Genomic DNA, 5,341 nt, shown 5'->3' with positions numbered 1-5,341 from the left:
CTGAAATTAGTTCTGTGTAAATTTTAGTTTTTGTTTTTATCCTTTTTGGGTCTAACTTGTGATTGGTTTTAAGGAATCTTTCTAATTTTGGTCCTTGAATTTAACATAAACTAGTAAGGTTTTTTACTAAATTTGATATTTCGTATTCATTAATGGCCGTATAGGAAAGGTAATGGAGCCAAGGAGGTTGTACAGAGTAATCACGAAGTAAAAGTCTATAATGGTGTGGACAAATATTACAAATTGTAATAAAATGATAAGAATTAACCTCTTGGACATTATTATAGCCTTGCACTAGTATTATTTCATGGTACCTTGCAAACTAAAATGAAATAATTATAGTCAGTAACTTAAGACAACTCCCTTTTTTTGTTAGTAATTATAGATGGATGATGATGAAGAAGAGGACCCGCACACAGTGCAGCAGCTGGTCTAGCTGCTGCACCAGTGCAGTGTGCAGCCCAAGCTGCACTGGCAGCTAGTCCAAGCTGCAACATGGATGATTATAATTCTATTTTTTGCATTCTATTTTTTGCATTCCCGGCTGGAATTCTATTTTTTGCATTTCTTATGGTTGGTTAACTTTATAGATGGGTAAAAAGACTACTTCCAACTCTGAGGTAAAAAAGGCTAGAGCAGACTGGGATATTAATCCAACGTGGACAACTACCTTTTGTAACATTTGTGTGGAACAAATTCAAGCCGGGAATAGAACAAAAGGTGCTGGCTTCGTGATTCCATTGCTAATTCTATTTGGGAGGATAATAATTAGTTGTTGTTTTTTTTTTTTTTTAATATCATTTAGTACAATTTAAACTTGGGTTATTGGTATGTATTTTATCATATTTTTTTACATTTTTATGTAGTACAATTTAATCTTGGATTATTGGTGTATATTTTATCTTTTTACATTTTCATTTTGTGCTTCATGATGATGAAAATTATTTAGATTTAATAATATTGATAAGAAGTCAATAATGGTAATAACAAATAATTATGACACTAAAAAAGAAAAATTACCTAAACATTATTAAAATAATACCAATTATATATATTATTATTATTTTTTTTTTAGTAAGTATATGAAATAGTTGATTTAAGTATGAAATAAACTCCTTATATATACATTGTCCTTTTTGGTAATTTATCCCTCAAACTGCAACTTTTATAGTGCTAGCCAAACACTCAGCTTTTTCAAAAAGCACTTTTTAACAGTTTTTACCAAACACTTAGCTTTTTGAAAAAGCACTTTTTCATTATGCACTTTTTGAAAACTCAACTTTTTCAAAAAGTCCAACTTTTGAAAGTCGAACCAAACTCACCCTTAGACACTCACTAACAAATATGCATTGAAGATTTGGCTTGGTCATCTGCACTGTTGAACTTTGGAAACTAGTGCTGCTGGTGGGACAGAGAGACCGCATCCATGAACTCCTCATCAGACTCAAAAGCGCTCATTGTATCTGGCAGAAGGCACACCTCCAAATCAATGCTTCCTCCTCCTTCGTAACCCGGGTATGATGACACTATCCCGTCAAACTTGTTTGCATACCCACTGCGAAGTGCCACTGCTTTCCCCATTCCAAATTCATTCCCATACATATGAACCTGCGTGAACTCCCCATCACTACATTGCATGGGTTAGAAAACTGAGCCGGTTTGAAAACAAAAGGAGACTGCAGCCAGGTATGAAGGAAGTCAAGCACAACTTTGTCAGTGTGGTTGATCACAGCCTCGTGCAACTTCCATGCTGCCCACCCAAGATTATGTTCAAGCAATTCACCAACTGTCGTTACTCCTTTGATTGTGTGAAGCGAGTTCCCAAAGTAATCGTTAGACATGGATGGCTCCATTCTTGACCTGTTATTGGTGGCTAATCTGCAATTTGTTGTCTGGTCATGTGGTAGACAACGTGCACGCGATATACACCTCCAAACAAGTGCAGATAAGGACTGAAAGGAAGAGATTTTGTTGGTGTTGGATTCTGCATTGGCTTTTGCTTTGAGTTTTGCTATGGATTCAGATGAGAAGTGGAACATTCTTGCTTTAAGTTTTGGTGCTTCAATTCTGGAAATGAATTCATCTTCATGTGTGAAAGGGAGATTGATGATTGGATCAACGCCATCAGGAAACCATCGCTTGTGGATAGGTGGGCGTATTATAGATATGTTATTTCCATGTGCCTGAAAGATCTCAGACCAAGTGTTCAAGAAATGCCAATAAGAGGTTCCGTCGCCAATGCAATGGTTCATGGAACAGCCTATAAAAATACCATCTTTTAGTTCTGTCACTTGAATGGAAAGTAGAGACATGGTATGACCATCATAATTGACTGCCGTGTTATGATCAAAGAAGGAGTGAACGATTGATGGTACATCAATAGGAGAAAGGATATCAGATACTGTCATGTTTAGAGATGCATGGATGAATTTAGCTCCAGGGCCATTACCGCAATCAACAAAAATCAAGCTTGAAGGTGGGTTTTCATTTTTTTGTGTCACAAGCCGGCCTGCAAGTGGGTAGAAATGGACAAGGGTGACAGAGAGGGAATGCTTAAGCCTGTCCAAGAGAGTATTGATGAAGTCTTCTTCGGCATTTGCTGCTGGAGGTTTGGTAAAAAGAAGGCCCCTCTGGATATAGTTTGAGGATAGAATGAGAAGATCCCATGGTGTCAGGTGTAAGGGCCTGTTTGAGTCTTCTGTGGCATACTGTGGCTTGATAAAGCTCTCTGAGATGTATCTAATTTTGGGAGGATTGGTAGACATCAGAAATTGGTCACAGAATTGTTTCAAGGAGGCTAAAAGGCTAATTGATACTCTTCAATCTCCTGACTTTTGAATAGATACCCTGGTTATATACTTTAAGAATTGGCATATATTTGACCAGCTGTCTCATTTGTTTTCTAGTTAATCATTATTAAATTCTGATATTCTTTAGAAATTGTTAATCCAACAATTCTCTACATATTTGTTTGTGGAATTTCCTCATTTCCTACCTCTCCATTTCCATACCATTGAGAGATCAATAGCCCAAACACTTACCACACCTTTGAGAGTGTCCAGTGAGGTTTTGGTGCTGCTGGGAAACATTGGAAGAAGCCAAGGATGGTAGATGCAACATGGAGCTTGTTGCGGGATCCAGAGAGCTAGACAAGATACGGTTCCGAGAAGTCTTGTTAGAGTAGAAGCTCGGAGGGCTTAGGTACAGAGGGTAGATTAGGCTTGGAGGGTCTCTTGCTTACCCATGTATCCCAATTGATTGTCTAGTGGATCGATTATCGCTTGGAGGGCGGCGGAGAGGTTTTTCGCCGAGTTCTTCGGTTTCCTCTTCGATAACACGTCTTGTTGTTATTTGTGTTTGCATCTCTCTTCCCTACTCTTGTTCATTTCATTTTACTGTTGTGTTGCTTTAAATATGGATTAGAGTAGCTCTTGTGCTTATATGCTTGTGTTTACACTATTCCGCACTTAGTAATAAATTAGTGTAAAATCAACCAAGCCGTAATTTGAATTGGGGGTCTAAATAAGTTCTTGTGTTTTCACACATTTTGAGCTTTCAATTGGTATCAAAGCAAGTACACTCGTTGTGGTTTAAATACCTGAGTGTGTTCCTTGACCCTGTATTGAGATGGACCGGTATCAATCTTTGAATGCTCCACCATTCTTTGATGGTAGTAATTACGCTTTTTGGAAAGTCTGAATAAGGGCATTTCTGTGTTCAATAGATGATACTGTTTGGGATGCCGTAGAAGTAGGTTGTACTATGCCCGAGGCTGGTAAATCCACTTAGGATAAAGCAGCACTTACGGCAGCTAATGCTAACAGTAAAGCATTGAATGCTATATTTTGTGGTGTTTCTCCAGATGAATTTCACAGGATTTCTCACATAACAGTAGCCAAGGAAGCTTGGGAGATATTGGAGACCACCTATGAAGGAACAAAGAAAGTTAAGGACACAAAGCTTTAGATGTTAACCACCAAATTCGAAGAGCTTAAGATGGGAGATGATGAGTCCTTTGATTCATTCTATGGAAAGCTCAACGAAATTGTGATTGCGAAGCTCAATCTTGGTGAGAAGATTGAGGATGCTAAGGTGGTGAGAAAAATTTTGAGGTCCCTGTCGGAAAGCTTCCGAGCGAAAGTCACAACAATAGAGAAGAGTAAAGATTTGGATGAAATCAAGATCCAAGAGCTCATTAGGTCTCTTCAAATGTATGAGCTTAGACTGCCTTCTCATAAGACAAGTAAATCTCTTGCTCTTAAAACCATCACCGAAAGAATGAATGATTCCTCCGAAGAAGATGGAGTGGAAAAGGATGTAGTATTTCTAGCAAAGAACTTCCGGAAATTTCTGAAGATGAAGAATAGTGGGAAACCGTTCAGCGGAGGGAAGTTCTCATCCTCCAAAGGTGATAGGAAGGAGTTTAAGAAGAAAGAAGGAAAGGATTCCCAATCTCCTTAAGGCATTGTGTGTTATGAATGCAATGGCCTTGGACATCTCAAGAAGGAGTGTCCCAACTATCTAAGAGGAAAGGGCAAGGCGTATGCCACAACACTTAGTGATTCGGATTCTTCAAATTCTGATTCTAAACAGAGTTGTGATGGAGAAGGGAACTACTCCACGTTTATGACTATTACCCATAATAAGTTTTCGAAGGAGTTGAACTTGCTGGTACAAGAGCTTGGGGATTATAGTGATAAAGAATCAATGGGAGTTGTCGAAGAATCTGATGCTGAAGAAGATGAAAACGCAGCCGGTCTTCAAGAGAACTACAACTCACTCCTTGAGAAGTCAGGAGAGTATACAAGGATAGCCAAAGCAGCCGTAAAGAAGATGAAAAAGGCAGAGGAGGACTATAAAAGTCTTCTAACACGGTATAAGGAGGCCAAGTGTGAGATAGAAACGATGAATGATGAGCTAACTGAAGCTTATTCAAAAATCATATTTCTTGAGCTAGAGGTAGAGGTAGTGCAAGCAAATGCCAAGATAGAGAGGGTATCCACGAAGAAGTTAGATGATGTTATTTCATCTCAAAAACATTTCTCAAACAAGTCCTGGTTGGGATATACCGGAGGGAGTAGCTCATCGGCCAATGTCACCAAAGAAGTGAAGTTTGTGAAGGCCAGAGAGCCGGTTGTAGTTGCCTCTACTCCTGAGAAAGTAAAGGATGAAACGAAGAAGAATGTGGCTGACCAACGGGTGCTGAACAACTCTCGTAACCAATCAGTGGTTAAAATTGAAGCCAAAGGAAGATTACCTCCAAAATCACAAAGAGGTCTGAGAATGAACCATGTATGTCATTATTGTGGACTTCAAGGGCACACCAGACCTAATTGTCATA

The 5,341-nt window shown here is 38.8% G+C and overlaps 1 pseudogene; it reads right to left on the bottom strand.

The window, feature by feature from the left end:
• Nucleotides 1-1,392: 1,392 nt before the first annotated feature.
• On the bottom strand, nt 1,393-2,765 carry LOC115971220 (annotated as a pseudogene).
• Between the last annotated feature and the right edge of the window lie 2,576 nt (nt 2,766-5,341).

Source organism: Quercus lobata, chromosome 2 (assembly GCF_001633185.2).
Source record: "Quercus lobata isolate SW786 chromosome 2, ValleyOak3.0 Primary Assembly, whole genome shotgun sequence".
Classification (NCBI taxonomy): domain Eukaryota; kingdom Viridiplantae; phylum Streptophyta; class Magnoliopsida; order Fagales; family Fagaceae; genus Quercus; species Quercus lobata.
The sequence above is the reverse complement of the archived record's forward strand: the minus strand, read 5'-3'. Positions and strand labels throughout refer to the sequence as shown.